The sequence below is a fragment of the Synchiropus splendidus genome, chromosome 7 (genome assembly GCF_027744825.2).
Source record: "Synchiropus splendidus isolate RoL2022-P1 chromosome 7, RoL_Sspl_1.0, whole genome shotgun sequence".
Classification (NCBI taxonomy): Eukaryota; Metazoa; Chordata; class Actinopteri; order Syngnathiformes; family Callionymidae; genus Synchiropus; species Synchiropus splendidus.
The window spans coordinates 3388106-3398349 of record NC_071340.1 but is presented as its reverse complement, the minus strand read 5'-3'; positions in this window follow the sequence as shown (position 1 = coordinate 3398349).

Here is a 10244-nt window from a genome sequence, read left to right as displayed (position 1 = left end):
AAGGTGGGTTCCAGAACGCCAAACATAAAAATGTTGATAACTTTGGAAAAACACTTCAGACCGCTTAGATTTGATGTGCAACTACTAGAAAGACCCTTTCTGCTGTAGTGGGAGGTGAAAATGTCATGTTCTGAAGCTTCCCTGCAAAGTTATGGCAAAATATGTAAAGCGCGTTTTCAGGCTGAGATAAGGTCGATTCCGAAACGCCAAACATAAAAATGTTGATAACTTTGGAAAAACACTTTCGACAGCTTAGATTTGATGTGCAACTACTAGAAAGACCCTTTCTGCTACAGTGGGAGGTGAAAATTTCATGTTCTGAAGCTTCACTGCAAAGTTATGCCACAATGCAGGAAACGCGTTTTCAGCCTGAGATAAGGTCGATTCCGGAACGCCAAACATAAAAATATTGATAACTTTGGAAAAACACTTCAGACAGCTTAGATTTGATGTGCAACTACTAGAAAGACCCTTTCTGCTATAGTGGGAGATGAAAATTTCATGTTCTGAAGCTTCACTGCAAAGTTATGCCACAATGCAGGAAACGCGTTTTCAGCCTAAGATAAGGTCGATTCCGGAACGCCAAACATAAAAATATTGATAACTTTGGAAAAACACTTCAGACAGCTTAGATTTGATGTGCAACTACTAGAAAGACCCTTTCTGCTATAGTGGGAGGAGAAAATTTCATGTTCTGAAGTCTCCCTGCAAAGTTATGGCACTATCCAGAAAACGCGTTTTCAGCCTGAGATAAGGTGGGTTCCAGAACGCCAAACATAAAAATGTTGATAACTTTGGAAAAACACTTCAGACAGCTTAGATTTGATGTGCAACTATTAGAAAGACCCTTTCTGCTATAGTGGGAGGTGAAAATGTCATGTTCTGAAGCTTCCCTGCAAAGTTATGGCAAAATATGTAAAGCGCGTTTTCAGGCTGAGATAAGGTCGATTCCGAAACGCCAAACATAAAAATGTTGATAACTTTGGAAAAACACTTTCGACAGCTTAGATCTGATGTGCAACTACTAGAAAGACCCTTTCTGCTATAGTGGGAGGTTAAAATTTCATGTTCTGAAGCTTCCCTGCAAAGTTATGGCACAATGCGTAAAACGCGTTTTCAGCCTGAGATGAGGTTGATTTCAGAACGCCAAACATAAAAATGTTGAGAACTTTGGAAAAACACTTCAGACAGCTTAGATTTGATGTGCAACTACTAGAAAGACCCTTTCTGCTATAGTGGGAGGTGAAAATTTCATGTTCTGGAGCTTACCTTCAAAGTTTTGGCACAATGCAGAAAACGCGTTTTCAGCCTGAGATAAGGTGGGTTCCAGAACGTCAAACATAAAAATGTTGATAACTTTGGAAAAACACTTCAGACAGCTTAGATTTGATGTGCAACTACTAGAAAGACCCTTTCTGCTGTAGTGGGAGGTGAAAATTTCATGTTCTGAAGCTTCCCTGCAAAGTTATGCCACAATGCAAGATACGCGTTTTCAGCCTGAGATAAGGTCGATTCAGGAACGCCAAACATAAAAGTGTTGATAACTTTGGAAAAACACTTCAGACAGCTTAGATTTGATATGCAACTACGAGAAAGACCCTTTCTGCTATAGTGGGAGGTGAAAATTTCATGTTCTGAAGTTTCCCTGCAAAGTTATGGCACAATGCTGAAAAAGCGTTTTCAATAAGGTGCGATCCGGAACGCCAAACATAAAAATGTTGATAACTTTCGAAAAGCACTTCAGACAGCTTAGATTTGTTGTGCAACTACTAGAAAGACCCTTTCTGCGATAGTGGGAGGTGAAAATTTCATATTCTGCAGCTTTCCTGCAAAGTGATGACACCAAGCAGAAAACGCGTTTTCAGCCTGAGATAAGGTTGATTCCGGAACGCCAAACATAAGAATGTTGATAACTTTGGAAAAACACTTCAGACAGGTTAGATTTGATGTGCAACTACTAGAAATACCCTTTCTGCAATAGTGGCAGGTTAAAATTTCATGTTCTGAAGCTTCCCTCCAAAGTTATGGCACAATGCAGAAAACGCGTTTTCATCCTGAGATAAGGTCGATTCCGGAACGCCAAACATAAACATGTTGATAACTTTCGAAAAACACTTCAGACAGCTTAGATTTGTTGTGCAACTACTAGAAATACCCTTTCTGCTCTAGTGGGAGGTGAAAATTTCATGTTCTAAAGCTTCCCTGCAAAGTTATGGCACAATGCAGAAAACACGTTTTCTGCGTGAGATAAGGTCGATTCCGGAACGCCAAACATAAAAATGTTGATAACTCAGGAAAAACTCTACAGACAGCTTAGATTTGATGTGCAACTACTAGAAAGACCCTTTCTGCTATAGTGGGAGATGAAAATTTCATGTTCTGATGCTTCCCTCCAAAGTTATGGCACAATGCGTAAAACGCGTTTTCAGTCTGAGATAACGTCGATTACAGAACGCCAAACATAAAAATGTTGATAACTTTGGAAAAACACTTCAGACAGCTTAGCTCTGATGTGCAACTACTAGAAAAACCCTTTCTGCTATATTGGGAGGTCAGAATTTCATGTTCTGAAGCTTCCCTGCAAAGTTATGGGACAATGCGTAAAATGCATTTTCAGCCTGAGATGAGGTTGATTTCAGAACGCCAAACATAAAAATGTTGATAACTCAGGAAAAACTCTACAGACAGTTTAGATTTGAAGTGCAACTACTAGAACGACCCTTTCTACTATGCGGCAGTGAAAATTTCATGTTCTGTGGCATCCCTGCAAAGTTATGGCACAATGCAAAAAACACGTTTTCAGACTGAGATAAGGTGGGTTCCAGGAAGCCAAACATAAAAATGTTGATAACTTTGGAAAAAAACATTTCAGACAGCTTAGATTTGATGTGCAGCTACTAGAAAGACCCTTTCTGCTATAGTGGGAGGTGAAAATTTCATGTTCTGAAGCTTTATGCAAAGTTATGGCACAATGAGTAAAACGCGTTTTCAGCCTGAGATAAGGTCAATTCCGGAACGCCAAACATTAAAATGTTGATAACTTTGGAAAAACACTTCAGACAGCTTAGATTTGATGTACAACTACGAGAAAGACCTTTTCTGCTATAGCGCAAGTTTAAAATTTCATGTTCTGAAGCTTCCCTGCAAAGTTATGGCACAATGCAGAAAACGCGTTTTCAGCCTGAGAAAAGGTCGATTCCGGAACGCCAAACATAAAAATGTTGATAACTTTGGATAAACACTTCAGACAGCTTAGATTTGATGTGCAACTACTAGAAAGACCATTTCTGCGATTGTGGGAGGTGAACATTTCATGTTCTGAAGCTTCCCTGCAAAGTTATGGCACAATGCGTTAAACGCGTTTTCAGCCTGAGATAAGGTCGATTCAGGAACGCCAAACATAAAAAATGTGATAACTTTTGAAATACACTTCAGACAGCTTAGATTTGCAAGTACTAGAAAGACCCTTTCTGCTATAGTTGGAGGTGAAAATTTCATGTTCTGAAGCTTCCCTGCAAAGTTATGGCACAATGGAGAAAACGCATTTTCAGCCTGAGATAAGGTGGGTTCCGGAACGCCAAACATAAAAATTTTGATAAATTTGGAAAAACACTTCAGACAGCTTAGATTTCATGTGCAACTACAAGACAGACCCTTTCTGCTATAGTGGGGGGTGAAAATTTCATGTTCTGAAGCTTCCCTGCAAAGTTATGGCACAATGCAGAGAACGGGTGTTCAGCCTGAGATAAGGTGGGTTCCGGAACGCCAAACATAAAAATGTTGATAACTTTGGAAAAACACATCAGACAGCTTAGATGTGATCTGCAACTACTAGAAAGAACCTTTCTGCTATAGTGGGAGGTGAAAATTTCATGTTCTGAAGCTTTATGCAAAGTTGTGGCACAATGCGTAAAAAGCGTTTTCAGACTGAGATAAGGTCGACTCCGGAACGCCAAACATAAAAATGTTGATCAGTTTGGAAAAACACTTCAGACAGCTTAGCTTTAATGTGCAACTACGAGACAAACCCTTTCTGCTATTGTGGGATGTGAAAATTTCATGTTCTGAAGCTTCCCTGCGAAGTCATGGCACAATGCAGAAAAAACGTTTTCAGCCTGAGATAAGGTCGATTCCGGAACGCCAAACATAAAACTGTTGATAATTTTGGAAAAAGACTTCTGACAGCTTAGATTTGATGTGCAACTACTAGAAAGACCCTTTCTGCCATTGTGGGAGGTGAAAAATTCATGTTCTGAAGCTTCCTTGCAAAGTTATGGCACCATGCGTAAAACGCGTTTACAGCCTGAGATAAGGTCGATTCCGGAACGCCAAACATAAAAGTATTGATAACTTTGAAAAGACACTTCAGACAGCTTAGATTCGATGTGCAACTACTAGAAAGACCCTTTCTACTATAGCGGGAGGTGAAAATTTCATGTTCTGAGGCTTCCCTGCAAAGTTACGGCACAATGCAGAAAACACATTTTCAGACTGTGGTAAGGTGGGTTCCAGAACGCCAAACAAAAAAATGTTGATAACTTTGGAAAAACATTTCAGACAGCTTAGATTTTATCTGCAACTTCTAGAAAGACCCTTTCTGCTATAGTGGGAGGTGAAAATTTCATGTTCTGAAGCTTTATGCAAAGTTATGGCACAATGCGTAAAACGCGTTTTCAGCCTGAGATAAGGTCGATTCCAGAACGCCAAACATTAAAATGTGGATAACTTTGGGAAAACACTTCAGACAGCATAAATTTGATGTACAACTACTAGAAAGACCTTTTCTGCTAAAGCGCAAGTTTAAAATTTCATGTTCTGAAGCTTCCCTGCAAAGTTATGGCACAATGCAGAAAACGCGTTTTCAGTCTGAGATAAGGTCGATTCCGGAACGCCAAACATAAAAATGTTGATAACTTTGGAAAAAAAACTTCAGACAGCTTAGCTTTGATGTGCAACTTCTAGAAAGACCCTTTCTGCTATAGTGGGAGGTGAAAATTTCATGTTCTGAAGCTTTATGCAAAGTTATGGCACAATGCGTAAAACGCGTTTTCAGCCTGAGATCAGGTCGATTCCGCAACGCCAATTATAAAAATGTTGATCACTTTGGAAAAACACTTCAGACAGCTTAGATTTGATGTGCAACTGCTAGAAAGAACCTTTCTGCTGTAGTGGGAGGTGACAATTTCATGTTCTGAAGCTTCTCTGCAAAGTTATGGCACAATGCAGAAAATGCGTTTTCAGCCTGACATAAGGTGGGTTCCGGAACGCCAAACATAAAAAAGTTGATAACATCAAAAAAACACGTCAGACAGCTTAGATTTGATGTGCAACTACTAGAAAGACCCTTTCTGATATAGTGGCAGGTGAAAATGTCATGTTCTGAAGCTTCCCTGCAAAGTCATGGCTCAATGCGTAAAACGCGATTTCAGCCTGAGATAAGGTCGATTCCGCAGCGCCAAACATAAAAATGTTGATAGCTTTGGAAAAACACCTCAGACAGCTTAGATTTGATGTGCAACTACGAGAAAGACACTTTCTGTTGTAGTGGGAGGTGAAAATTTCATGTTCTGAAGCTTCTCTGCAAAGTTATGGCACAATGCAGAAAACGCGTTTTCAGCCTGAGATAAGGTCGATTATCGAACGCCAAACATAAAAATGTTGATAACGTTGGAAAAACACTTCAGACAGCTTAGATTTGATGTGCAACGACTAGAAAGACGCTTTCGGCTATAGTGGGAGCTGAAAATTTCTTGTTCTGAAGCTTCCCTGCAAAGTTATGGCACAATGCAGAAAACGCGTTTTCAGCCTGAGATAAGGTGGATTCCGGAACGCCAAACATAAAAATGTTGATAACTTTGGAAAAACACTTCAGACAGCTTATATTTGATGTGCAACTACTAGAAAGACCCTTTCTGCTATAGTGGGAGGTGAAAATTTCATGTTCTGAGGCTTTCCTGCAAAGTTATGGCAAATTGCGTAAAACGCGTTTTCAGCCTGAGACAAGGTTGTTTCTGGAACGCCAAACATAAAAATGGTGATAACTTTCGAAAAACACTTTAAACAGCTTAGATTTGACGTGCAACTACGAGAAAGACCCTTTCTGCTATAGTTGGAGGTGAAAATTTCATGTTCTGAAGTTTCCCTGCAAAGTTATGGCACAATGCAGAAAACACGTTTTCAGTCTGAGATAAGGTTGATTCCGGAACGCCAAACATAAGAATGTTGATAACTTTGGAAATACACTTCAGACAGCTTAGATTTGATGTGCAACTACTCGAAAGAACCTTTCTGATATAGTGGGAGGAGAAAATTTCATGTTCTGAAGTCTCCCTGCAAAGTTATGGCACAATGCAGAAAACCCGTTTTCAGCCCGAGATAAGGTGGGTTCCAGAACGCCAAACATGAAAATGGTGATAACTCAGGAAAAACTCTACAGACAGCTTAGATTTGATGTGCAACTACTAGAAATACCCTTTCTGATATAGTGGGAGGAGATAATTTCATGTTCTGAAGCTTCCCTGAAAAGTTATAGCACAATGCAGAAAACGCGTTTTCAGTCTGAGATTAGGTGGGTTCCAGAACGCCAAACTTAAAAATGTTGATAACTTTCGAAAAACACTTCAGACAGCTTAGATTTGATGTGCAACTACTAGAAATACCCTTTCTGCTGAAGTGGGAGGTGAAAATTTCATGTTGTAAAGCTTCCCTGCAAAGTTATGGCACAATGCAGAAAACGCGTTTTCGGCCTGAGATAAGGTCGATTCAGGAACACCAAACATAAAAATGTTGAAAACTTTCGAAAAACACTTGAGACAGCTTAGATTTGATGTGCAACTACGAGAAAGACCCTTTCTGCTATAGTGGGAGGTGAAAATATCATGTTCTGAAGCTTCCCTGCAAAGTTATGGCACAATGCGTAAAACGCGTTTTCAGCCTGAGATGAGGTTGATTTCAGAACGCCAAACATAAAAAATGTTGATAACTTTCGAAAAACACTTCAGACAGCTTAGATTTGATGTTCAACTACTAGAAAGACCCTTTCTGCTATAGTGGGAGGTGAAAAGTTCATGTTCTGAGGCTTTCCTGCAAAGTTATGGCAAATTGCGTAAAACGCGTTTTCAGCCTGAGATAAGGTTGTTTCTGGAACGCCAAACATAAAAATGGTGATAACTTTGGAAAAACACTTCAAACAGCTTAGATTTGACATTCAACTACTAGAAAGACCCTTTCTGCTCTAGTGGGAGGTGAAAATTTCATGTTCTAAAGCTTCCCTGCAAAGTTATGGCACAATGCAGAAAACGCGTTTTCTGCCTGAGATAAGGTCGATTCCGGAAAGCCAAACATAAAAATGTTGATAACTTGGGAAATACACTTCAGACAGCTTAGATTTGATGTGCAACTACTAGAAAGACCCTTTCTGCTATAGTGGGAGGTGAAAAGTTCATGTTCTGAGGCTTTCCTGCAAAGTTATGGCAAATTGCGTAAAACGCGTTTTCAGCCTGAGATAAGGTTGTTTCTGGAACGCCAAACATAAAAATGGTGATAACTTTGGAAAAACACTTCAAACAGCTTAGATTTGACGGGCAACTACTAGAAAGACCCTTTCTGCTATAGTGGGAGGTGAAAATTTCATGTTCTGAAGTTTCCCTGCAAAGTTATGGCACAATGCAGAAAACACGTTTTCAGTCTGAGATAAGGTTGATTCCGGAACGCCAAACATAAGAATGTTGATAACTTTGGAAAAACACTTCAGACAACTTAGATTGGATGTGCAACTACAAGAAAGACCCTTTCTGCTATAGTGGGAGGCGAACATTTCGTGTTCTGAAGCTTCCCTGAAAAGTTTTGGCACAATGCAGAAAACGCGTTTTCAGCTTGAGATTAGGTGGGTTCCAGAACACCAAACATAAAAATGTTGATAACTTTGGAAAAACACATCAGACAGCTTAGATTTGATGTGCAACTACTAGAAAGACCCTTTCTGCTCCAGTGGGAGGTGAAAATTTCATGTTCTAAAGCTTCCCTGCAAAGTTATGGCACAATGCAGAAAACACGTTTTCTGCCTGAGATACGGTAGATTCCGGAACGCCAAACATAACAATATTGATAACTCAGGAAAAACTCTACAGACAGCTTAGATTTGATGTGCAACTACTAGAAATACCCTTTCTGCTGAAGTGGGAGGTGAAATTTTCATGTTCTAAAGCTTCCCTGTAAAGTTATGGCACAATGCAGAAAACGCTTTTTAAGCGTGAGATAAGGTGAGTTCCGGAACGCCAAACATAAAAATGTTGATAACTTTGGAACAACACATCAGACAGCTTAGATTTGATGTGCAACTACTAGAAAGACCCTTTCTGCTATAGTGGGAGGAGAAAATTTCATGTTCTGAAGTCTCCCTGCAAAGTTATGGCAAATTGTGTAAAACGCGTTTTCAGCCTGAGATAAGGTTGTTTCTGGAAAGCCAAACATAAAAATGGTGTTAACTTTGGAAAAACACTTCAAACAGCTTAGATTTGATGTGCAACTACTAGAAAGACCCTTTCTGCTATAGTGGGAGTTGAAAATTTCATGTTCTGAAGTTTCCCTGCAAAGTTATGGCACAATGCAGAAAACACGTTTTCATCCTCAGATAAGGTCGATTCCGGAACGCCAAACATCAAAATGTTGATAATTTTTGAAAAACATTTCAGACAGCTGAGATTTGATGTGCAACTACTCGAAAGACCCTTTCTGCTATCGTGGGAGGTGAAAATTTCATGTTCTGAAGCCTCCCTGCAAAGTTATGGCACAATGCAGAAAACGAGTTTGCAGCATCACATAAGGTCGATTCCGGAACGCCAAACATAAAAATGTTGATGTCTTTGGAAAAACACTTCAGACAGCTTAGATTTGATGTGCAACTGCTAGAAAGACCCTTTCTGCTATAGTGGGAGGAGAAAATTTCATGTTCTGAAGTCTCCCTGCAAAGTTATGGCACAATGCAGAAAATGCGTTTTCAGCCTGAGATAAGGTGGGTTCCAGAACGCCAAACATAAAAATGTTGAAAACTTTCGAAAAACACTTGAGACAGCTTAGATTTGATGTGCAACTACGAGAAAGACCCTTTCTGCTATATTGGGAGGTCAGAATTTCATGTTCTGAAGCTTCCCTGAAAAGTTATGGCACAATGCAGAAAACGCGTTTTCAGCCTGAGATAAGGTGGGTTCCAGAACGCCAAACTTAAAAATGTTGATAACTTTCGAAAAACACTTCAGACAGCTTAGATTTGATGTGCAACTACTCGAAATACCCTTTCTGTTGAAGTGGGAGGTGAAAATTTCATGTTCTAAAGCTTCCCTGCAAAGTTATGGCACAATGCAGAAAACGCGTTTTCGGCCTGAGATAAGGTCGATTCAGGAACACCAAACATAAAAATGTTGAAAACTTTCGAAAAACACTTGAGACAGCTTAGATTTGATGTGCAACTACGAGAAAGACCCTTTCTGCTATAGTGGGAGGTGAAAATATCATGTTCTGAAGCTTCCCTGCAAAGTTATGGCACAATGCGTAAAACGCGTTTTCAGCCTGAGATAAGGTCGATTCCGGAACGCCAAACATAAAAATGTTGATAACTCAGGAAAAACACTTCAAACAGCTTAGATTTGATGTGCAACTACTAGAAATACCCTTTCTGCTGAAGTGGGAGGTGAAAATTTCATGTTGTAAAGCTTCCCTGCAAAGTTATGGCACAATGCAGAAAACGCGTTTTCGGCCTGAGATAAGGTCGATTCAGGAACACCAAACATAAAAATGTTGAAAACTTTCGAAAAACACTTGAGACAGCTTAGATTTGATGTGCAACTACGAGAAAGACCCTTTCTGCTATAGTGGGAGGTGAAAATATCATGTTCTGAAGCTTCCCTGCAAAGTTATGGCACAATGCGTAAAACGCGTTTTCAGCCTGAGATAAGGTTGTTTCTGGAACGCCAAACATAAAAATGGTGATAACTTTGGAAAAACACTTCAAACAGCTTAGATTTGACGGGCAACTACTAGAAAGACCCTTTCTGCTCTAGTGGGAGGTGAAAATTTCATGTTCTAAAGCTTCCCTGCAAACTTATGGCACAATGCAGAAAACGCGTTTTCTGCCTGAGATAAGGTCGATTCCGGAAAGCCAAACATAAAAATGTTGATAACTCAGGAAAAACTCTACAGACAGCTTAGATTTGATGTGCAACTATTAGAAAGACCCTTTCTGCTAT